This window comes from Hemitrygon akajei, chromosome 11 (genome assembly GCF_048418815.1).
Source record: "Hemitrygon akajei chromosome 11, sHemAka1.3, whole genome shotgun sequence".
NCBI classification, from domain to species: domain Eukaryota; kingdom Metazoa; phylum Chordata; class Chondrichthyes; order Myliobatiformes; family Dasyatidae; genus Hemitrygon; species Hemitrygon akajei.
In genome coordinates, this window is record NC_133134.1 from 103,299,166 (window position 1) to 103,325,052 (window position 25,887).

At 44.8% G+C, this 25,887-nt stretch overlaps 1 pseudogene; it reads right to left on the reverse strand.

The window, feature by feature from the left end:
- Positions 1-5,789: 5,789 nt before the first annotated feature.
- Positions 5,790-25,887, reverse strand: part of LOC140736374 (uncharacterized) — a 95,917-nt pseudogene continuing 75,819 nt past the window's right edge.

Consider the following 25,887-nt stretch of genomic DNA (forward strand, 5'->3'; position numbering starts at 1 on the left):
GTGATCATTTCTTCGGCAGTTTGAATGGGGCATGACTGCACAAGTGCATGAAAGTCGGCCCGTGAGACAGCAAGAGAGTTTGAAAAGTGAGCAGATTAATGGAGTGGGCGACGGAATAGAAAGGCTTTGGCGAGCAAAGGCTGAGGACAAGCTTGCTCCAAGTGAGGTAAGGCCGGGTATAGCTCCTTTAATTAATCTAGTTAACTTAGAAGTAGGTAATGGAGGCAGCAGTTAGGGCAGTCGAGTTCTCCGTTTGCAGTATGTGAGAAGTCAGGGTGAACACAATTGTCCCTGATGACTACACCTGCAAAAGGTGCATCCAGCTGCAGCTCCTGTCAAACCGAGTTAGGGAACTGGAGCTGAAGTTGGATGAACTTCAGATCATTTGTGAGGCGAGGCAGAAATAAATAGGAGTTACAGGGAGATAGTCACCCCTAAAAGTCAGGAGGCAGGTAGCTGGGTGACTGTCAGGAGAGGGAAGGGGAATAGATAGAATGAGCAGAACACTTCTGTGGCCATTCCCATCAACAATAAGTTTACTGTTTTGGATACTGTTAGTGGGGACGACCTACCAGGGACAAGTTGTAGTGGTTGCATCTCTGGCACCGAGACTGGACCCTCAGCTCAGAAGGGAAGGAGGGAAAAGAGGAGAGCAGTAGTGATAGGGGATTTGATAGGGGGACAAATAAGAGGTTCTGTGGAAGAGATCGAGAATCCTGGATGGTCTGTTGCCTCCATGGTGCCAGGGTCGGCGATATCTTGGATTGAGTTCTCCATATTCTCAAGAGGGAGGGTGAGCAGCCAGATGTCGTGGTCTATGTAGGGACCAATGATGTGGATAGGAAGAAGAAGGAGGTCCTGCGAAGAGAATTTAGGGAGTTAGGTGCAAAGTTGAAGGACAGGACCTCTAGGGTTGCAATCTCAGGATTGCTACCCGTGCCACGAGCTAGTGAGGCTAGAAGTAGGAAGATAATGCAGCTAAATATGTGGCTAAGGAGATGGTGCAGGAGAGAGGGCTTCATGTTTCTGGACAATTGAGCTTTGTTCCAGGGGAGGTGGGACCTGTTCCAACGGGACGGTTTGCACCTGAACTGGAGGGGGACTAACATCCTTGCAGAAGGTTTGCTAGTGCTGCTCCGGTGGGGTGGGGGAGTTCAACTAGATTTGCAGGGGGAGGGGAACCAGAGTGTTAGAGCAGATGGTGAGGCGGAGGAGGATAAAGTTCATGCGAGAGCTGCAAGTATAGTGCATGGAGTAAAGCCAGCCCTAACATATAAGGAGGCTTTAAGGAATGAGAAACAGAATAAAGGGCGTAAGGGTAATAAGGTAGAAGGGCTAAAGTGTATGTACTTCAATGCAAGAAGCATCAGGAACAAAGGTGATGAACTGAGAGCTTGGATACATACATGGAATTATGATGTAATGGCCATTACAGAGACTTAGCTGTCACTAGGGCAGGAATGGGTTCTCAATATTCCTGGATTTCAGTGCTTTAAAAGGGATAGAGAGGGGGGATGGCATTACTGATCAGGGATACTATTACAGTACAGAAAGGGTGGATAATGTAGCAGGATCGTCTTTTGAGTCAGTATGGGTAAAAGTCAGGAACAGAAAGGGAGTAGTTACTCTATTGGGAGTATTCTATAGGCCCCTGGTAGCAGCAGAGATACCAAGGAGCAGATTGGGAGGCAGATTTTGCAAAGGTGCATAAATAACAGGGTTGTTATCATGGGTGACTTTAACTTCCCTAATATTGCTTGGCACCTGATTAGTTCCAATGGTTTAGACGGGGCAGAGTTTGTTAAGTGCATCCAGGATAGATTCCTGTCACAGTACATTGACAGGCCGACTAGGTGGAATGCCATACTAGATCTAGTATTAGGTAACGAACCGGATCAGGTCACAGATCTCTCAGTGGGTCAGCATCTGGGGGACAGTGACCACCACTCCCTGGCCTTTAATATTATCATGGAAAAGGATAGAATCAGAGAGGACAGAAAAATTTTTAATTGGGGAAGGGCAAATTGAGTCTATAAGGCTAGAACTTGTGAGTGTGAATTGGGATGATGTTTTTGCAGGGAAATGTACTATGGACATGTGGTCAATGTTTAGGGATTTCTTGCAGGATATTAGGGATAAATTTGTCCCGGTGAGGAAGATAAAGAATGGTAGGGTGAAGGAACCATGGGTGACAAGTGAGGTGGAGAATCTAGTCAGATGGAAGAAGGCAGCATATGTGAAGCAAGGATCAGATGGGTCTATTGAGGAACATAGGATAGCAAGAAAGGAGCTTAAGAAGGGGCTGAGGAGAGCAAGAAGGGGGCATGAGAAGGCCTTGGCGAGTAGGATAAAGGAAAACCCCAAGGCATTCTTCAATTATGTGAAGAACAAAAGGCTGACAAGAGTGAAGCTAGGACCGATTAGAGATAAAGGTGGGACGATGTGCCTGGAGGCTGTGGAAGTGAGCAAGGTCCTCAATGAATACTTCTCTTTGGTATTCATCAATGAGAGGGAACTTGATGACGGTGAGGACAATATGAATGAGGTTGATGTTCTGGAGCATGTTGATATTAAGGGAGAAGAGGTGTTGGATTGTTAAAATACATTAGGATGGTTAAGTCCTAGGGCCTGACGGAATATTCCCCAGGCTGCTCCACGAGGCAAAGGAAGAGATTGCTGAGCCTCTGGCTAGGATCTTTATGTCCTCGTTGTCCACAGGAATGGTGCCGGAGGATTGGAGGGAGGCAAATGTTGTCCCCTTGTACAAAAATGGTAGTAGGGATAGTCTGGGTAATTATAGACCAGTGAGCCTTATGTCTGTGGTGGGAAAGCTGTTGGAAAAGATTCTTAGAGATAGAATCTGTGGGCATTTAGAGAATCATGGTCTGATCAGGGACAGTCAGCATGGCTTTGTGAAGGGCAGATTGTGCCTAACAAGCCTGATAGAGTTCTTTGAGGAGGTGACCAGCATATAGATAAGGGTAGTGCAGTGGATGTGATCTACATGGATTTTAGTAAGACATTTGACAAGGTTCCACACAGTAGGATTATTCAGAAAGTCAGAAGGCATGGGATCCAGGGAAGTTTGGCCAGGTGGATTCAGAATTGGCTTGCCTGCAGAAAGCACAGGGTCATGGTTGAGGGAGTACATTCGGATTGAAGGGTTGTGACTAGTGGTGTCCCTCAAGGATCGGTTCTGGGACCTCTACTTTTCGTGATTTTTATTAACGACTGGATGTGGGGGTGGAAGGGTGGGTTGGCAAGTTTGCAGACGACGCAAAGGTTGGTGGTGTTGTGGATAGTATAGAGGATTGTCTAAAATTGCAGAGAGACTGTCATGGTCCGGATCAGTTCCCCTTTAAATTTAGTTAGATGGCGTTATGATCCGGACCATTGACTCCTTGTTCCCTTCTAATTCCCTTTCACGTGTCCCTTGAGCTTGGCCACTAAGGTAATCTACTCTCGACCCGAACTGGCAGCTTATAAGCCCCTGGCTTTAGCCGTTCAGGGCAAGAGTGTTAAGAAGCATTAGCAAGTCGCCGTCGCTACCACAAACCAGAGTTATCCAGCCCACATCGGAGTGCTGGCAATTCACCTTCCTTCGCCACAGGGCAAGGTCAAACTGCTAGGGGTGAGTTGAAGGCGGAGTCCTGACTCGATGTTCATGCCCAGTGTCCGTGTCTGTCCCTTGAAGAAGAGTCCCGGCTCGGTGCCTGAATTGAGGGCGGAGTCCTGGCTCGATGTTCATGCCCAGTGTCCGTGTCTATCCCTGGAAGAAGAGTCCAGGCTCGGTGCCTGAGTTGGAGTCCTGGCTCAACGTTCCTGTCCTGTGTTTGGTGTCCACGTTCCTGGCTGCGGCGATCCATGGTGTCCACATTCCTGGCTGCAGCAAATCAAGGTCCTAGTCTCCAAGCCCAAGGTCCGTGGTGGTCCGAGTTCCCTGTCTCCAGGCCCAAGGTCCGCGGCGGTCCGAGTTCCCTGTCTCCAGGCCCAAGGTCCGCGGCGGTCCCAGTTCCCTGTCTCCAGGCCCAAGGTCCGCGGCGGTCCCAGTTCCCTGTCTCCAGGCCCAAGGTCCGCGGCGGTCCCAGTTCCCTGTCTCCAGGCCCAAGGTCCGCAGCGGTCCCAGTTCCCTGTCTCCAGGCCCGAGGTCCGCGGCTGTCCGAGTTCCCTGTCTCCAGGCCCAAGGTCCGCGGCGGTCCGAGTTCCCTGTCTCCAGGCCCAAGGTCTGCGGCGGTCCCAGTTCCCAGGGTCCCAGTCATGGCCGCGGTGATCCATGTTCCCAGTTTCCAAGTCCAAGGTCCACGGCGATCCAAGTCCCTGATCTCCTAGTCCGAGGTTCGTGTTCCTCTTTGTCCTCTTTGACTTCCCGGTTCTCTGTGTAGCGAGTAATAAACGCTGTTTTACTGAACCTAAGAAAGACATATTTGTGTCCTGCTTGTGGGTCCTCTCCCAGCACCCTTGCCCCCACCTTATGACAGAGACATTGATAGGATGCAGAAGTGGGCTGAGAAGTGGCAGATGAAATTCAACCCAGAGAAGTGTGATGTGGTACACTTTGAAAGGACAAACTCCAATGTAGAGTACAAAGTAAATGGCAGGATATTTGGAAGTGTGGAGGAGCAGAAGGATCTGGGCATTCATGTCCACAGATCCCTGAAAGTTGCCTCACAGGTAGATAGGGTAGTTAAGAAAGCTTATGGAGTGTTAGCTTTCATAAGTCAAGGGATAGAGTTTAAGAGTTGTGATGTAATGATGCAGCTCTATAAAACTTTGGTTAGGCCGCACTTGGAGTACTGTGTCCAGTTTTCATCACCTCACTATAGGAAGGATGTGGAAACATTGGAAGGGTACAGAGGAGATTTACCAGGATGCTGCCCGGTTTAGAGAGTGTGCGTTATGATCAGAGATTAAGGGAGCTAAGACTTTACTCTCTGGAGAGAAGGAGGATGAGAGGAAACATGATAGAGGTGTACGAGATATTAAGCAGAATAGTTAGAGTGGACAGCCAGCGCCACTTCCCCAGGGCACCACTGCTGAATACAAGAGGACATGGCTTTAAGGTAAGGGGTGGGAAGTTCAAGGGGGATATTAGAGGAAGGTTCTTTTACTCAGAGTGGTTGGTGCGTGGAATGCACTGCCTGAGTCAGTGGTGGAGGCAGGTACACCAGTGAAGTTTAAGAGACTACTAGACAGGTATATGGAGGAATTTAAGGTGGAGGGTTATATGGGAGGCAGGGTTTAAGGATCAGCACAATATTGTGGGCCGAAGGGCTTGTACTGTGCTGTATTGTTCTATGTTCTATTATCCTGCTATGTCGATCCGACTAAGGTCTTCCATGCTGTTAACAGATTTTGGCAAAGTACAGATGTCCAAGGAAATTCATAACATTGTGCAGCAATTCCAGGATGGCACGAGTTCAGAAGAATGATGAGACATCTGAGTCCTTACCTGTCTCAAATGGGGTTAAGGAGGGCTCCGTCTTGGCGCCAACGCTATACAGTTTGGTGTTTCTCGCCATGCTCACGGATGTCTTGAGAGTCAGCAATGTCGGCACCAGCATCAAATTCCATCAGCAGTGATGGGAAACTGTCCAACCTCTGATCACTCCAAACAAAAACTAAGGTTATGACAAACATCAGAGATTTTATTTTTGCTGATGACTGTGCCCCCCAACTTTGGGGTTACCATCAACACCAAAAAAATTGAAGTAATGCATCAGCCATTTGCAGGGAAATCATACTTCGAGCTAAACATCACAATAAACACTCAACCCAGTGAACAAAATCACCTACTTTGGCAGGACACTGTCCCAGAATATTGTCAGTGATGATGAAGTAAACGCCAGGATCAGCAAAGACTTTACAGCAACGCCTGGAACAGAAGAGGCACAAGTCTACAGCCAAAGCTGAATGGGTATAGGGCTATAGTACTTCCCATTCTATGTTACACCTGCAGAACATGGACATTGTACAGACAGCATGTCAAGAAACTGAACCATTTCCACACAGTCAGCCTCGAAGAGCTTCTCAACATGTAGTGGCAAGGCAGAATCCCTGACACTGAGCTGCTTACCAAGGTGGACCTGCCCAGTATCTACATCATCCTGATGTAGTCCCAGTTACATTGGCAGGCCACGCAGACCCTTTGTCATATCATTGGCTGCCTAAGAGACTGCTGTACTGCAAACTACAGAAAGGAAAGCGTCCCTTGGAGGCCATAAAGACATCCTGAAATCTTCACTAAAAGCTGTTTGCATCAATATATTCACCTGGGAACATACATCCAAAGACCTGGAGTCGCTCCCTTCATAAGGGTGCAGTGACACATGAAGCAGAAAGGACAAGTGCAGAGAGGCTTAGGGCTAGCCAGGCAACCCCATGCCAGTGACCTCCAAACCAACATGGCTGCCATATTGTGTCCACTCTGGCAGAGAACCTTTCAAGCGTCGATTGTCGTCTCAGCCATCTTCGCAGCCACGTAACCCCTACACACCCCAGATGACTAGAGTGGTGTTCATCGTTGCACGATGGATGGATGAATGAATGAACGGACATAAATCATGGAACTGTGATGATAAAGAGGAAGGCTATTTGGCCCATCAATTCCATGTCAACTGCTGATAGAGCGATCCTGTCAGTTCTTTTAATTCGCTAATTATAAGCAGCATTCACCAAGGGGAAAAAAACCCTATAGCTCAACAGAACCATGCTAGTCTCACTTTTATTGGGAGAAGAATGTCAAGGATAAAACTGATTTATTATTTTCACATGTACTGAAATACAATAAAACAATCTTTTGTTTTGTGTGCCATCCAGATTATTTCATTACAACAGCGTATTGAGGCAGTACAAAGGGAGGAGGAATAACAGAAATGAAGCGTTGCAGGAAGTGCAGCGTAGGTAGACAGTAAGGTGGCAGGTCCTTACGACGTAGATTGTGAGATCAGAAGTCCACCTTATAATACCAGGGAACTGTTCAATAGGCTTATTACAGCAGTACAGAAGCTGTACTTGAGTCTGTTGGTATGAGCTTTCAGGGTTTTGTAGCTTCTGGCTGATGGGTGGGTGGGGCTGGAGAACAAAGTGTGTGGAGTGCCTGGGGTCTTTGATTTTGTTGGCTGCTTTACTCAGGTAGTGAGGAGCGTGCCTGTAATTTGTGCCTGGAACGCACTGCCTGGACTGATGTAGAGGCTGATGCAAGATACATTTATACGATTCTTAAGCACATGAATGCAACTAAAATGGTGATTATGGGCTGTGTTAGAGGGGAGGGTTAAATTGATCGTGGAGTAGGTTAAATTGTCGGTAGAATACGGGTCAAAGGACCTGTATTGTTCTATGTTGTATAAGTGTACAAACCTTCGTGGGAGAGATTTCTTTGAGCAAAGTTGTAACTATATTGTAATTAAGAGCCTTCAGGGAAATTAAATGGCTTGGCACGTTGAGAAAGATTTGGCAAATCTGCTGAATGGACCGTGTTGATTATCTTTGATTTGGTGCCATTATGACGGGGAGTTTGTTGATGCCCAAGGAGGAGCTGGAGGGGTGTGTAGGACCATCACGGTGCTGCTCTGGAGGAGCGGGTGAGCCTGTCAATGCCCAGGGATGGGAGAATGTGTGAGACCAGTCCTGGGAGGAGAGAATTTGTCAGTTGGTAATTGGAGGAGAGAAAATGTGTGAGGATGGACACCGAGGAAGGGAGAGAGTGCAGTGAGGCGGAGGGAGGGGATGGAATATCCCACGATATTCATAGAGGGTAAAACAATGGCAGTTTAAACATAAGAGATTCTGCAGATGCTGGAAATTCAGAGTAACACACACAAAATGCTGGAGGAACTCATCAGGTCAGACAGGATTGATGGAGAGGAATACACGGTCGACTTTTTTGGTTGCTACCCTTCATCAGGATTGGAAAGAAAGAGGGAAGAAGCCTGAACGCGAAGGTGGAGAGGGGAAAGAGGACGCGCTGGCAGGTGATAGGTGAATCCAGGTGAGGGGGAAGATAGGTGGTTCAGGGAAGGAGGGGATGAAATGCGAAGCTGGAAGGTGATAAGTGAAAGAGGTATAGGGCTGAAGAAGAAAGGATCTGATGGGAGAAGAGAGAAAGGGAAAGAGGAGGTGATAGGAGGGTGAAAAGAAGAGAAGGGGTGAGGGGGAGCCTGAATGGGGAATGGAAAAAGAGAGAAACAGGGAAGGGGAGAAATTACCAGAACTTAGAGAAATTGATTGTCATGCCGTCAGTTTGGAGGCTACCCAGAGTGAATATGAGGTGCCGCTTCTCCAACCTGAGAGTGGGCTCATCGAGGCATAGGCAATGGACTGATAAGACAGATAGGAATTGCGATTGGATTTAAAATAGTTAAAATTAAAGTGGAAGTAAAATGTTTCAACCCTATTTTAAATTGTTCCTGATGTGTATTATCATTCTGCTAGCCCTTGACTAAGATATTCGTGTCATCTGCAGCTACAGACAAGGTCCTCGAGAACTGGTGAGTAGCTAATGTTGTTCTATTATTCAAGAAGGAAACATGAATAATCCTGGAAGCTCTAGACATGATTATCCTGTCAGTGGCGAAGAACTACTGGAGAGGACTTGTAGGGATCCGATGTACATGGCCTAATTAGAGACAGCCAACGTGGATTGTGAGGGCTGGTCATGTATTACTGGTTTACTTGTTTCAGTGTTTTGTGGAGGTGACGAAGATGACTGATGGAGGTAGAGGTGTGGAGTTTGTCTGCACTGAAGTTCCAAACGCTCATACCCTTAGAGAGAAAATGTTTTGCTTCATCTGTGCCTTATTTTCAAGCAGTGATCCTTATTTCCAGATACTCCTTCACCCTCCGCATATTCACTCTGTTTAGCTCCTCAGTAATTCCCATGTTTCAATCAGATCCTCTCTCTCTCTCCCTCTCCCTCTCATTCCTAATCTTATTCGTGAACTCAAACAAGCCTAATCCACCAAATAGTTTGATATCTGTTATCCTCCTATTTCGGGTGAGTGAGAGTATAATGAGATCTTCGGGGTGTCCCGGGATTTGAAGAGCGTTGGACTCTGAGGTTTTTAAATCACCTGACTAGTTTAATCGTTGTTTAATGAGAATTGTTAATCGTTTAGAGTTCCCTGTGTTTTATTTTACGAGCGATTCGCTCTTCGTAATCCGTTCTCCTGGTGCTTTCTGTATAAACTTGTTAAGTTTATTTTGACAGGCTTGGGGATTCCTTGGTATTTGTATTATTTAAATGGATGCCCAATTAGCGCTAATGGCAGGGTTCTACTTTTGAGAATGTTAAGTCTCACAGTGTTGCTGGGCTGAACTATCGATGTTCTTTTGGAATTAGTATGAATAACCTTTGGTTGCTTTCTCTACAAAGGAGTCTGCCTTTAATCCGTACCTGTGTGCCGGTATTGCCAGCGCATATGGTGATAAAGTGAAAACAAGAGAGTGAATGAGCAAACACAGTACCCCTGCCGAGGTCTCACCAATGTCGCCCTCTGGGAGCTCGGTGCATTACAACGGCCACATCCATCAGCGCTCTGGAATCTCAGCCTACAGGCTGGCGTTGCCAGTGCAGTGTATCCCATTGAACCTGGGAAGATATCTCAACACCAGTGTTATAAGCTCACACTAGTGAATCCCAGGATCAAAGAATGAAGGATACGGGAAAGTCAATGGAGGAGTTTGCAAGAGGAGCGGATTAGCTTTAGAAGCAAATGAGGAATTGAAATAGTGATCATGGATAGCGGTGAAGATAAGCCTAGAGTTATTGAATATTTTAGCTCTCAGCTGGGGGCAATTTTACTCCCTCTAATTTTAATTTTGTTTCACTTTCATATAGAAAGTATGAATCATCCTCAGACAGACTGCAGATTGAGTGTGGAACAGATACCGCCATTAATCTGGCATTCCAGCGCTATGTTCAATTGCTTTTACAGTTTAATAACTTGAACCAAAAAGTAAACAAATATTTCACTGCATTCTTAATTTCATTTCTGAATTTAGCCTGGGTCACTGCATAAATGCTGGTGTTTGTACAAGAACTCAAAACTTGGAGCATAGATCCGGCTTGTTGAACCTGAAATAAAGGATCTTGAAAACTATCATGATAAAAGATCTTTGTAATCCGTACATACAGAAAGTACACAACGTATGTTGTCCACAGCAGTATAAAACTGCCAGATATAGTGAAGAGTAAAATGATAGATTTGTTGCGGTTGGCTATCTCAGGATCATGGTGATTGTCACCGCTGCTGGAACCTTTGAGCCCTTTGCGAGCCTTACTTGCTATTAAAATATTCCTGACAGTCAGAACATTGAAGAACAGGATTAAACCAAACGGGACCAAAGGGGTGACAATGCGATGTTGCCATGCAAAAGCAGCCCATGCGTTGGATGCATGGAAGTTTGTTGTTAGGATACAGTCCCACTGGACATTGTTGGTAACGTATCGAGGTCCAAATGCAAAGAACCAGGGAATGCATTTTAAAAAGAAGATAGAGCACACGACTACAATCACTATCAGTGCCGTTGTCTGGGTGCAATATTTTGTTTTCAGCTGTTGGCAACAAATGGCAACAAAACGATCAAAAGTGAAAGCCACTGTTAGCCAAACAGCGCAATCCTGGCTTGAGGTGTAGAAAAGAACAATGAAGCGACAAATTATTGTAGTGTCCAGGAAAGACCCTCGAAAAAAGTAATAAACAATCTTATACAATATTACGTCGGAGATAATGACCAACAAATCTCCAACTGCCATCGACACCAGATAGTAAGTGATGCATTTGGTGAGTCCGCATTTCCCACGGGACAGGATCACGATTGCCAGTAAATTCACTGTAAATTGAGAATAAAACATGCTTACTGAGCAGGTTGTGACAAAAAGAACAGTCTAAACACATTTACAATGATTTGGCCAACAAAACTGGAGGTGAGGATGGGGAGGAGTGGATGGGGGACTCAAATCAACTGATCTGAATTAGAAATGGAGGTGAGAATGGAAGAGCACTTTACACTGAGAAGAGACGCTGAAAAGGCCCGAGCAAACCGACTACTGTAATTTTTAAAACAGCATTTAGCAGTGAATAAATTGTTGTATATTTCATTTAATGAGATCCACAGATTCCAACACACGCTCTTTGAACATCAAAGATCAAAGATCACAACAGAAATTACTGACAACTGGAACTATTCAGCCTATTGGTTACCCATCATTATCATCTGGTTATAATCTGGTAAATTGTGCTGTCCAGTTGGAACAACATATCATATAACTGCATGATTTTGATGTCCAATGTCTCTATCCCTTTATCATGGAAAAATTATCTTCACCCTTAGTGAGGACAACGTATTCATTTAGAATCACAGCCATGTGCTCTTCCTCCAGACAATCCAGCCTTACCTTGATGACATTTTGAACGTTTCCTTCTTTTAGCTTGGCTAAATTTCAATTGTTTCTCAACTGTGGAATGAGTAAGGTTTAGAAATCGATGGGACAGATAAGGATTACCCAGACTAGTTTGCAAAAGTAGGTTACATTTTTCAAATGAATGGAAAAAAATTCTGCCAAGTATGTGTTTTGTGTAGCTACTCAAAGAGCGAAATGCAAGTTAGCGTGAAATAAATAGGCTGGTAAATTACATATATTTAGCCTTGCAGAAGGAAGGAAAAAGATTGATGGGAAAATAGGAAAGGAAAGATTATAAAAGATGAGAAAATGGTGAATGATTAGAACACAGAGCTGAGGGAGTTTCAACCTGAAGCATTAATTGCCGATGAGCATTTTCAGCATCTTTGGTCTATATTTTAAGTTCCAACAAAGTGCCGCTGTTTTGGGGTTTTCAGCCACAAGTGGAGGAAAACTGAATTGCTCCACGTTGAGGTATGTACAACACAATGGACAACACAGTGCTCTACAACAGAAAACTCGGTAATTCTCGAAATCAAGGAAGATTTTCATCCGCAACGCGCCCGAGGTCCGGAGATTTGACAGACGGCGAAGGCTTCCTCGCATGATTCAATTATTTTGTTTCTCTCTTTGTACATACAGTCTGAATTTTGCATCTGTTATCGAATTCTAATATCTGAATAACAACCATTCGTACATATTAAAGAAATCCATCACTTCAACAGAGTACCTATACGACAGTATGGTCCAGTGAAAAACAAGTTTACATAACTAACAGTAACTTACCGGGAATACCAAAAACTGCAAGCATCGGGTAGTAAACAAAATCAAGTGGATGGATCAGTTCTTGTCGGTGCATTTCGAGTGAGCAGTAACAATGACTGAATCACACCAGTGCATTGAGATACGATGTTCAATGATACCTGCACTTATATACAGAAGTTTCTCCCAGAGGGGCCATTAAGCTGGCTCAGCGGTAACATTAGTTACAGTTATCTGAACAAACACATTACCCAAATGATTATGCAATTGTGTGAATAAATAGGTTTCTGAAATATATCTGATATTTGAAGTTGAAAATACAATACAGTCCGTTTTCTTCAGGGAAAAAACCTAATAAACGGCACCGGTAAAACTACACCAAGATAGTTTGAAGGATCCTATTATACTATATATATGAATTTTACCAGTGAAATATGTCAAATATGTTCATAGGTTAAATTCTCAGGTTGACACCCCCATGTTATAGACAATAGGTGCAGAAGTAGACCATTCGGCCCTTCGAGCCTGCACCGCCATTTTGAGATCATGGCTGATCAATTACTATCAATACCTGGTTCCTGCCTTGTCCCCATATCACTTGATTCCCCTGTCCATAAGATACCTATTTAGCTCCTTCTTGAAAGCATCCAGAGAATTGGCCTCCACTACCTTCCGAGGCAGTGCATTCCAGACCCCCACAACTCTCTGGGAGAAGAAGTTTTTCCTTAACTCTGTCCTAAATGACCTACCCCTTATTCTCAAACCATGCCCTCTGGTACTGGACTCTCCCAGCATCTGGAACATATTTCCTGCCTCTATCTTGTCCAATCCCTTAATAATCTTATATGTTTCAATCAGATCCCCTCTCAATCTTCTTAATTCCAGCGTGTACAAGCCCAGTCTCTCTAACCTCTCTGCGTAAGACAGTCCAGACATCCCAGGAATTAACCTCGTGAATCTACGCTGCACTTCCTCTACAGCCAGGGTGTCCTTCCTTAACCCTGGAGACCAAAACTGTACACAATACTCCAGGTGTGGTCTCACCAGGGCTCTGTACAAATGCAAGAGGATTTCCTTGCTCTTGTACTCAATTCCCTTTGTAATAAAGGACAACATTCCATTAGCCTTCTTCACTGCCTGCTGCACTTGCTCATTCACCTTCAGTGACTGATGAACAAGGATTCCGAGATCTCTTTGTATTTCTCCCTTACCCAACTCTACACCGTTCAGATAATTATCTGCCTTCCTGTTCTTACTCCCAAAGTGGATAACCTCACACTTATTCACATTAAATACCATCTGCCAAGTATCTGCCCACTCACCCAGCCTATCCAAGTCACCCTGAATTCTCCTAACATCCTCATCACATGTCACACTGCCACCCAGCTTAGTATCATCAGCAAATTTGCTGATGTTATTTTCTATGCCTTCATCCAAATCGTTAACGTAAATGGTAAACAGCTGTGGTCCCAATACCGAGCCCTGTGGTACCCCACCAGTCACCACCTGCCATTCCGAGAAACACCCATTCACCGCTACCCTTTGCTTTCTATCTGCCAACCAGTTTTCTATCCATGTCAATGCCTTCCCCCCGATGCCCTGAGCTTTGATTTTACCCACCAATCTTCTATGTGGGACCTTATCAAATGCCTTCTGGAAATCGAGGTACACTACATCCACTGGATCTCCCCCGTCTAACTTCTTGGTTACATCCTCGAAAAACTCCAACAGATTAGTCAAGCATGACTTACCCTTGGTAAATCCATGCTGGCTCGGCCCAATCCTATCACTGCTATCTAGATATGCCACTATTTCATCCTTAATAATGGACTCTAGCATCTTTCCCACCACCGATGTCAGGCTGACAGGTCGATAGTTCTCTGTTTTCTCCCTCCCTCCTTTCTTAAAAAGTGGGATGACATTAGCCATTCTCCAATCCTCAGGAACTGATCCTGAATCTAAGGAACATTGGAAAATGATGACCAATGCATCTGCAATTTCCAGGGCCACCTCCTTTAGTACCCTAGGGTGCAGACCAACTGGACCTGGGGATTTGTTAGCCTTCAGTCCCATCAGTCTTCTCATCACCGTTTCCTTCCGAATGTCAATCTGTTTCATTTCCTCTGTTACCTATGTCCTTGGCCCATCCATACATCTGGGAGATTGCTTGTGTCTTCCATAGTGAAAACAGATCTAAAGTACTCATTAAATTCTTCTGCCATTTCTCTGTTTCTCATAACAATTTCACCCAATTCATTCTTCAAGGGCCCAACATTGTTCTTAACTATTTTCTTTCTCTTCACATACCTAAAAAAGCTTTTGCTATCTTCCTTTATATTCCTGGCTAGCTTGCGTTCGTACCTCATTTTTTCTCCCCGTATTGTCTTTTTAGTTAAGTTCTGTTGTTTCTTAAAAACTTCCCAATCATCTGTTCTCCCACTCACCTTAGCTCTGTCATACTTCCTTTTTTTTAATGCTATGCAATCTCTGACTTCCTTTGTCAACCACTGTGGCCCCTTTCCCCCCTTTGAATCCTTCCTTCTCTGGGGGATGAACTGATTTTGCACCTTGTGCATTATTCCCAAGAATACCTGCCATTGCTGTTCCACTGTCTTTTCTGCTAGGCTATCCGTCCAATCAACTTTGGCCAGCTCCTCTCTCATGGCTCCATAGTTTCCCCTGTTCATCTGCAACACTGATACCTCCGAGCTGCCCTTATCCTTCTCAAATTGCAGATAAAAGCTTATCATATTGTGATCACTACCTCCTAATGGCTCCTTTACTGCGAGATCACTTATCAAATCCTGTTCATTACATAACACTAAATCCAGAATAGTCTTGTCCCTGGTCGGCTCTCATACAAGCTGTTCCAAGAATGCATCCCGTAGGCACTCTACAAACTCCCTGTTCTGTGGTCCAGCACCAACCTGATTCTCCCAGTTCACCTGCATGTTAAAATCCCCCATAACTACTGCGACATTACCTTTGCCACATGCCAATGTTAACTCCCTATTCAACTTGCACACAATATCCATGCTACTGTTTGGTGGCCTGTAGACAACACCCATTTGGGTCCTTTTGCCCTTACTGTTCCTCAGTTCTATCCACACAGACTCTACTTGTCCTGACCCTATGTCCCCCCTTGCAAAGGACTGAATCTCATTCCTCACCAACAGGGCCACCCCACCCCCTCTGCCCACATTTCTGTCCCTACGATAGCATGTATACCCTTGTACATTCATTTCCCAGGTCTGATCTCCCTGCAGCCATGTCTCTGTTATCCCAACAACATCATAGTTACCCATTCGCACCTGGGCTTCAAGCTCATCCGCCTTATTTCTGACACTTCGTGCATTCAGATATAGAATTTTTAGCCCATTTCCCCTCTCTCTGTTTGAATCTCTGCCTATTGTGCTTAACCCAGCTCCCCGAACTCCCATCGGGCTATACGCCCCTAGAATTTTGTTGTCCTTCCTAAATTTACTTATTCTTTCAACACATTTAACTCCATGTTCCGTCAGACCATCCCTCTGTACATGAGTCCTCCTTATCACTTGTTCCGCCCCACCTTCCTCTACTACACACTTAATATTCCGGAACCGTGTAGTCCCCACCTGTCCTTTATTCTTCCTCTCGCTATCCTCTCTCACATTCTGGATCCCCGCCCCCTGCAAATTTAGTTCAACCCCCCCCCCCCCCCCCAAGAAGCACTAGCAAACTTCCCTGCAAGAATGTTAGTACCGCTCCAGTTCAGGTGTAAACCGTCCCTTCGGAACAGATCCCACCTTCCCTGGAACAAAGCCCAATTATCTACAAACCTGAAGCCCTCCCTCCTGCACCATCCTCTCAGCCACGTATTAATCTTTATAATCCTTCTGTTCCTTGCCTCACTCGCACGTGGCACAGGTAGCAATCCTGAGATTGTTACCCTGGAGGTCCTGCTCTTCAGCTTCGCACCTAACTCCCTGAACTCCCTACGCAGGACCCCCTCACTCATCCTACCCACGTCATTGGTCCCTACATGGACCACAACATCTGGATTCTTGCCCTCCCTCTCGAGAATAACCTGCACCCGATCTGAGATGTCTCGGACCCCGACACCAGGGAAGCAACATACCATCCGAGACTCCCGATCTTCCCCACCAAATCTCCTATCCGCCCCCCGACTATAGAATCCCCTATCACTACCGCTCTCTTCTCTTCCCTCCTCCCCTTCCTAGTCAAGGGTCCAACCTCAGTGCCAGAGACAGGACCACTGCAGCTTGTTCCTGGTAGGTCATCCCCACCAACAGTATCCAAAACGGTATACTTATTTTTGATGGGAACGGCCACAGGGGTGCTCTTCTCTCTCTGTCTGCTCCCCCTGCCTCTCTTGCCTGTCACCCATTTGCCTACCTCCTGTCTTTTCGGTGTGACTGCCTCCCGATAACTCTTATCTATCTCTGCCTCTGCCTCCCGAATGATCCGTAGTTCATCCAGCTCCTGCTCCAATTCCTTAACTCGGTCTGATAGGAGCTGCAGCTGGATGCACCTATTGCAGGTGTAGTCATCAGGGACAACTGTGTTGACCCTGACCTCCCACATACTGCATACGGAGCACACCACTGCTCTAACCGTCTCCCCCATTACCTGATCCCAGATTAGTCAGAATAAATGAAAAACAGGCTTCTTGTCGAAGTCCTCTTGCGCCAAAGCCCAGCACTCTGCTCCTGCGCACTCCGCTGCCCGCTCCTGAAAGTGGGTCGCTTTTTAAAGCTCGCGCTCGCCGCTGACGTCACCCGCGCTTGCGCAGCTTAACCTTCCTCCTCAGGTATTCTCCAGGTAGGTCCGAGATGGAAACAGGGAGATCTGTGGCTTCTGACCCCCTTCTCGTTTCTTCTCTTGGAGAAGGGTAATAGTTCGGCACAAAATCGAGGACCAAAGGAAATTCATAAGTTTTCCACCAATAAGGCAGTGGATATATGAAACAAGCTTCCAGAGGAGGCGATATAGTCAGGTACAATCACTGCCTTTATAAAACATCTTGATAGATACGTGAATAGTAAGGAATAGGAGATGAGGGCGTATGTAGGAAAATAGGATTACTGTAGATAGATGAGTCTGTCAGCACAAGTTGGGCTGAAGAAGCGGTTTCCATGCTATGAACATAAAATAGCCATTTGGCCCTTCGCATCTGCTGCAAGCTGTCTGTCTCAAAGACACTATATCTCTGAACTGGAGGAAATCCGATATCATTAAAATAAGGCCGAATTTGGCAAAAATAGATTGTGAGGATCTACTTGTAGGTAAGACTACACCATCATAGTGAGAAGTATACAAAGGAGAAATAACAAAAGTTTAGTGTCATCATGTTCCTGCAACGGTAACAAAAACAAACGGTAACGGTAACAAATGTAGAGAACCCTGGCTGTGAAGGAACATTGAGGGTTGGATAAAGAGAAAAAAAAGGAAGCAAAAGCAGGAATAGGGAACGAAAGATCGAGAGGCGTACCAAGATGACAACAAATACAGTGAGCTGCTTAAAATCGAAATTAGGAAGACAAAAGGATATCAAAGAACATCACTGGCAGAAGGGTTAAATCTGAAGGCATTTTATAAGTTTCCGAGGTCAAATGTAAGGGGCAGGTACCCAATCAATAGTAGGACGCTAAACAGCCTACATATCTGTTGCTCTATATCTCGCTGGCTGTTGGGAGACCTACATTATAATCCCAGAAAAGTGATTACACTGTTCTGAAATAGGGTTATTATCATCCCAGGTACCAAAATGAACATATACAGTGAAAATATTTTGTTTACATGCCATTCAAACAGACCTTAGCAAACATAAGTATATCGAGATAGTAGCTTAAAAGCAAAACAGAAACAGAATGCAGATTAAAGTGTTACAGTTACAGAGAAAATGCAGTGCATGTAGACAAATAAAATGCAAGGATAATGATGAACTGGATTGAGAGATTAAAAGTTCATCTTTTTCATATATGATGTGCACTTAAGAGTTATAACAGCAGGCTAGAAGCTGGCCTTAAACCTGGTACATGTTGTCGAGCGTTTGTACCTTCTGCCCGATGGGAAGTGGGAGAAGAGAATATAACTGGGCTGGAGTATTTCAGGCAGTAGGAAGTGTGGTCAAAATCAATGGAAGGGAAGCAGGTTATGTTCAGAACTCTGCAATTTCTTGTTGCTTTGGGGAGATAAATTGCTACATCAAGCTGTGCTGTATCCGGAAATAATGCTTCCTTTGGCGTATCTGTAAAAGTCGACGAGGCTCATGGGGGACATGCAGAATTTCCTTTGCTTTCTGCCGAAATAGATGTGATGATATGCATACTTGCTGTAGCATCTACTTTACGGAACTAGTTTAAAGAAAAACAAGTTTAAAGTTTTAGTAGATTTGGTATGTCATCAAACTATCCTACAAATCTCCATAGCTGTATGTGGAGATCTTTCTGACTGCATGGAGGTTTCAATGCAGAAGATTACAAGAGGCTGCAGAGGGTGTAGATTGAACCTGCTCCTCACGGGCACAACCTTCCTCACTATCAAAGACATTTTCAAAAGGCAGTGCCTCCAGAGACAACATCCATCAATATAGAACCTCACCATTTGGAACGTGCCTTCTTCTTGCTACCATCAGGAAGGAGGTAAAGGAGCCCGACGAACCACATTATGATTTAGAGACAGCTTCTTACGCTCCTCCATCAGATTTCTGACTGGTCCATTTATAGTATGTTGGCCAGTAAGAACTACATTCTATAAATCAGTGAATTAAAATGAATCAAAGACAGTTGAAACAGGTAGACTAGTTGTTTTTGTTCTTGCCTCGTTCTTGGGGATGAAGGCTGCTATTTTGTGAAGACACTTTATTCTCCATTTTGTGAGCTTGACATGCTTGGCTTGATCAATGTTTTAAAGAAGACACAATGATACTTCAGGTAATCTGCTGGACTGGAGATCATTTCCAAATAAGCAGGTTAGTGAATGTTGGAGTTGGTGCTTGCCTGGAGTGATTCGAACTCGTTGATAGAGAACAAAGAACCATAAATTATCGACTGTCACTTGATGGGAAGAGGGCAAAAAATGGATGCTGTCTTGGAGCACAGCCAATAACAAGGTGTTAAAGGTCAATGGCCTATGGCCAATGGCACTGGAATGCAATATATGAATTGATAAGGGATGGATTTAAAAGTAGATGCTTTGTGAGTGCTGGCAGAGGTAACTTAGCAGAATAACCATCGTGGATACAAGCGTGAGCAACCCTGCGTGAAGAACGTGCCGAGTGAATTGGGCCTACGAGGAACGCCTGACCAACGTGGACTCTTTTGCTATTCTTTGACTGTTCAGGAGAGTCAGGGATACTTAGCGAGTGTGCAAACAAGGAAGTTAGATGATGAATTCACGTATTTGTTAGTTTAAATAAAAAAGGTACTTGTCGGCAAATACAGATCTCTCTGTGTCTCACTGCTCATTAATATAAGGGGTAAATCTTACAACAAGTAATTTCATATCTTTTCACTGAACTGTTGCCACAAGTCACAAATTTCACGTCCTTTCAGTCAGTGATAATAAACCTGATTCTGATTCTGAGTCTCCACCTACCCTTGATTCTATGACAAAACAAAATACAGAGATAATGTCCACAAAGATTTTCCATGCCAATAGCAGTAGCGTTAAAACACTTATTTCATTTTTTCCCCTTCCTAGTAATCTCCCTCCTGTCACTTATCCCTGCAAGCGCCGAAGTGCTACATCTGTCCATTCACCGCCTCTCCTACCTGCACTTATGGCCCCAAACAGTCCGTCCAAGTGAGACAACTCTTCAACTGCGAATCTGTTGGGGTTGTCTATTGCATCTGGTGCTCCCGATGTGGCCTCCTCTCGTGAAACTCCAACATAAATTGGAGGACCACGTTGTAGAGCAGCTCTGCTCCATCTGTCGAAAGTGTAATTTTCCGATGGTCACCCACTTTAATTCCGCTCCTCATTCCGATTCCGACAAGTCAGTGCATCTCCTCCTCTTTTGCTGCGATGAGGCCGTTCTCATATTCCGTCCATGTAGCCTCCAACCTGATGTCATGATTATCAATTTCTCCTTGCGGTATTTTTTCACTCCCTCTCCCATTTTCTTCTATTTACCACTCTGGCATCTTACTTCTTATCCTCACCCGCTGTTCATCTCCCCCGATCCACTCTCCTCCCCTATCAGATTCCTTCATCTTCAAACCTTTATCTTTCCCACCCACCTGGCTTCGCCTATCATCTGCCAGCTTGTACTCCTTCTTCTCCCCCTACCATTATATTCTGGCATCTCCCCCCCCCCACTCTTTCCAGTCCCGAAGAAGGGTCTCGGTCCGAAACATCATTTCCACAGCTGCTGCCTGACCTGCCAAGTTCCTCCATCATTTTGTTTGTGTTGCTCTGGATTTCCAACATTTGCAGAATCTCTTTTGTTTAGCATGTCTTTCATGTTGGTGCTCCTCTAAAATATTCATAAAGGCTGCCTCAGCTGTTTTTTTTAATCAAATGACTGGCTGAAAAGGGGCATAAATTGTCCGTTTTCAATCCCATGACATTCTGCTTCTCATCTTATAAACCTCATTAACAAGCAAGTGTAAACGTGCAGATTATGTTGCTAATTAGTACACAGGGAATGAGGGAAATGTATATCTGGGGAAATCCCGTTTAATGCAAGTCAGAAAAAGGCTGTAATCATTGAGTTTGGAAATTTTATGAGATTACTTCTAATTGTTGCCCACTTAATTGTTGATGAACCACTGCTGTATTCATTGTACAACATGCAATTGAAATGAAGATGTTACGGCGAGCGAAATAACCAATCCCAGGCTGACGTTCACTGATTGGTTTTGTTCCTATTAACGTCTCGAATGCTCTTTGGTAAACTATATAAATTGTCATGCTTTGCGATGTACTGTTCAGTTTTGAGATTTTTTGTTGTTGTGTGGCTTTATTGGGTAAAGGTTTATTTCCTGTTCTGGCTTTATTATGTCTCCTGGCTTCGGGTCTGACCACAAGCTCCAGGTGAGCAAACATAACAAATTGGCGACTGGGTGCTGTACTACATAGACATTACCAACTTCCAGTTCCACGGCACATCCGGTATGACGTTCCAATCATGACTTAAACGCTACGCATGTATATTCCCTGTCGAGATCGCCAGCAAAGACGACTCGTGAAAGACACGCGAATTGGGTGCTGCTGAACATGAGTGTTATCTCAAATTCATTCTGCCAAAGAACCCGCGCGACCTATTGTTTGACGAAACTGTCCGACAGCTAAAAAGCATTTTCTTTATTTGGCAAGCAGTCAACTCTCTTCCGTCACAGACAAGAGAAAATCTGCAGATGCTGGAAATCCAAGCAACACATACAAAATGCTGCAGGAATTCAGTAAGTCAGGCAGCCTCTATGGACAAGAGTAAGCTCTCGACGTTTCGGGCCGAGACCCTTCTTCAGGACCTCTCTTCAATGTTCGCTACCAATGCGACGCAGAGGACTGAATCACATTTGTCGGTGTCGCCAATCACGAATGTGAGAAGTTCAATCTGGTTAACATGATGTCTAACTTATTTGCGGACTTCAGGCACCTGGTGATGGAGAGTTCGCAGACGGCTCCTGACCAGACTGGAGCAAGACCCAGATCTGTCTCTACAAACCGTCACTCAAGAACGTCATCGTTTTACTACGCTGACACAGGATTCCAGCCTGGTCGAACAGCGCCATGTCACTGCAGCTTCAGATGGCCCAGACATTTGGTCAGCCGATCTCCAAGCGGCCAAATACAGATTGTCGGAACTGTGGTGCGTGACATTATGCAAGAAACTTCCAATTCAAGAAAGCCATTTGCAGCACAAAGAAGGCTTTTGCCGTCCTTCACTCTCTTCTGCGCCAGTGAAACACAAGGACAAGAAGTTCCATAAGCTATCAAACTCTACAACGAGCTTAGGGGCCAGGCTAGAAGTTGACTTTGCCCGCAGGGGGACGGTACGTCAGCGTATTTATCAACAATCTGTTGGTCGAGCTATGGCTCGATATGGCGTCACCATTATCTCCAAACATAAGTGGTGGGAACATGGGGCGGCGCCAGTCAGATCAACTCATCACTTGGTCTGCAGTGCATCGGCTGGTACACTCCAGCTGCTGCCGAACTGCACTGTACAAAGCTAAACAGTAGACAACAACGGTGCGTGTTCCCTAACGGACCAGCCAAATCTGAATGTCCCTGGTAGTGAGCGGATGGACGAGCTTAATCTCTGGAGCATTCCTCTGGATGAGATCTGTACGAAGACATTGGCCATTCAACTCATGTAAGTCGGCACTACTACTATCAGTGTGTGAGACCATACATGAACTGCAACACCGTGTTTCAAGAAGGTTTAGGTTACTGCACAAAACTGCAAGCAGAACTCAACCTTCGAGCAGACGCCAAGACCAGAACGATACGCAGCCTTACCAATAAGGGAAGAAGAACTAGCTGATGTGATCAAAACTATCAGCTACTCAGTTTGGGCAGTTTCAGTAGACATTATCAAGAAAGCAAACGGTACAGTGAGGTCGCAACCGGTCTGAATGTGACTGTGGGCACTCATCATTACCCATTGCCGGTACATGCAGATTTTTTCACAAAATTGAACTACTTTGCGACGTTGGACTTGGCTGAAGCCTACCTCTAGGTAGAAGTGACAGAAATTTCATAGAGTCGTCTTACCATTAGGACACAAGGTGATGTTTTCCTTTCTCCGTCTGTCTTTCGGGATAAAGTCGGCTCCAGCTGCTTATGGACACCATGCTGTGCGGTATTAACGGTGTTACCTCTTATCTCGACATCATTGTGATAGACACAGATCAGACAGGACTATGCCAACGTCTGGACCACGTTTTGAACAAACAGATGAGGAAGGGTTTCTTTAGCCAAAGGGTAGTGTTACAAGAATCACCCCTTGTAATGACGGTGGGAGAGTCAGAGAGAATCTTCAAGTATCGACAGGTAGCTTTATTGTAATGATACGTAAACCTGTACAACCAAACACCTGAGTGCACAACAGCTCACTCCACTTGATCCGAAGATATTTATCTTAGCATCACTATTCTCCTCTATTTGTTGACTACTCATAGGACCGCCAGCAGGTGTGCGACACTTACACAATGATAACGGTATCATTTTATTCATACACTCGCTATACAATCGCCTTCTCTGCATTACAAAAACATCATCCTCTTCCTTTTGCACGACTTCAGTCTTCCATCTTCTAAGGTGACAGACATTAAACAATACCACTATCAGTGTACATAACCTTGATATTACTGCAATATGTGATACTATCCTCAGCCATGGATGTATTTGAACTTTTGATCTCCAGTTCCAGAGAGGAATCGCTGGCAATCTGGCAACAACACAGTCCCACAAATATCGATTTGTATCATTTCGTAAGGTTGTGAGGTTCTCTTTCATTTCTGCATTTATTGATGGCCGAGGGGAAAGTTCGTCCTTCAACAGTCAAATCTAAAGTTTCACCAGCTGCGACATTGACTTTCCAAAGGACACTGAATCCATCCCTCGGTTGCCGCCGCCACATAATATGTCTGTCCCATCAATGCATATTGCTAAAAAACATTCATCATTTACAAGCAGAATAGACCAGAGGGGTCATAACTGAATGACAACGACACAACGGAATCAGAAAGCAATAGGTTTGCCTGCTGCAGCTGTTACATCTCGCTTGCTCTCTCTCTCTCTCTCCAACAATTACAATGCACCAACCATAACTACCTCAGCATGTATGAACTGCACTGAACTTTATACTTTCCTATGACAATTCATTTACCCCTAGACATTGATAGAGCTTGTTTATTATTGATTATTATTATTCCTACACTTTTAGGTTTGTTATTGCTAACTTGTTGTATATGTATATTTGCATTTTTGATATTGTATTGTGTTGTTTACTAATAAACACCTTTAGTTTTGGTACCACCAGACTCCAATGGATACTTCTGTCTTTGCTGGTCTGACACCCAGTTACAGGGTACGTAACACCTGTCATTCACATTGTATGGTCTGCTCTGGCTTCCCAAAATCTATCACATCATAAGCCGAGGGGTGTGTCTCCGATCACTGAAGGGCCTTTGTTGTCATCACCACGGGAGCAGCCCCATAGCAGCGGCCCTCGATTAGCAAAGACGGTAGGCCCCAAGCAGTATTTACCCAGAGCTGACCCCCAAACCCTAACAACTTATCTATTATCTTTCCTAAATACAATCATTCTAAACATGGCCTCCCTCCCAAATGGAAGGAATTGCAACACTGGATTCTTCTCTCTGTGTAAGTGCCTCTCTTGTGCAGTTTTCTTCCTTCTACTTCAGAAATCACCTATTCATGTTTGTCTCTCTTCTCTACAGAGTTTAGATTTGGAAGATTTAGTTCAGGAAAATCAGTCCCATCAATGACTAGGATCCTGAATGTCAGGAAGAGGCTTTTCATCCTACTTTGGAATGCCCCACAGATCCTCCATGTTTTCTTCGGGCCTCTTTCTCCATAACTCTGGCTCCTCCTCCCTCAGTGGCCTCACCACCTGGACAGAATTCTGTTCTGTTCCAGAACTTGCTGGGTGAATCCATTTCTCTGTTAGCCCTCTGATACAGAAGATGCAAATCTGGAAACGTATGAGGCATGTTAAACCATCATGTCTATACCAGCCCCCAGATCAGCAAAGCCATCCTCCTGTTGCACTGAGGGCGGTTGTTCTGCTGCTGGTCTCCAGGTAAGCAGAATTTAAAGATGCACCTGATTGTGATGTGTCTTACTGGTATCACAGTGGCTTTGTGATGTCAGTGTTTAACCTCTCCCTGGGTGGTCACAACTCAACATTTCCATATTTAGAAAACGCCTTGGTCTTTGGCTGGGTTACAATGATGTTAAGACCATAAGATACAGGGGCAGAATTAGACCATTTGGCCTGTCGAGTGTGTTCCGCCATTTCATCCTTGCTGATCCATTTTTCCTCTCAGCCCAAATCTCCTGCCTTCCCTCTGTAAGGCCCTGACCGATCAAGAATCTATCAACTTCTGCCTGAAACATAAATAAAGATTTGTCCTCCACAAAGAATTCTGCAGATTCACCACTCTCTGGTTAAAGAAATTTCTCTTCATTTTCATTCTTAAAGGATGTCCCTCTATTCTGAGACTCAGTCCTTTGGTATTTGACCATCCCACCTCAGGAAACATCCACTCTATCAAAGCTTTTCACCTTTCGATATGTTTCAGTGAAGTCACCCCTTATTCTTCTGAATTCCAGTGAATTCAGGCTCAGAACCATCAAACATGCGTCATAGAACAAGCCCGTTAATCCCACAATCATTTTTGTGAGCTTCCTGTGACCCCTCCCCAGTTTCAGCAAATCTATTCTAAGGGGCCAAAAGCTGCTCACAATACTCCAAGTGAGGTCTCACCAGTGCTGTATGAAGTCCCAACATTACATTCTTGCTTTTATATTCCAGTCCTCTTGAAATGAATGAAAGCATCGTATTTGCTTCCCTGACAATAGATTCAACCTGCAAAGTAACCTTTACGGAATCCTGCACAAGGATGCCCAAATTCTTTTTCCTTCAGATTTTTTGTATTTTCCTCCATTTAGAAAATGTTCAACCCTTTAATTTCTTCTACTAAAGTGCATGACCATATGTTTCTCGATCCTGTTTTCCATTT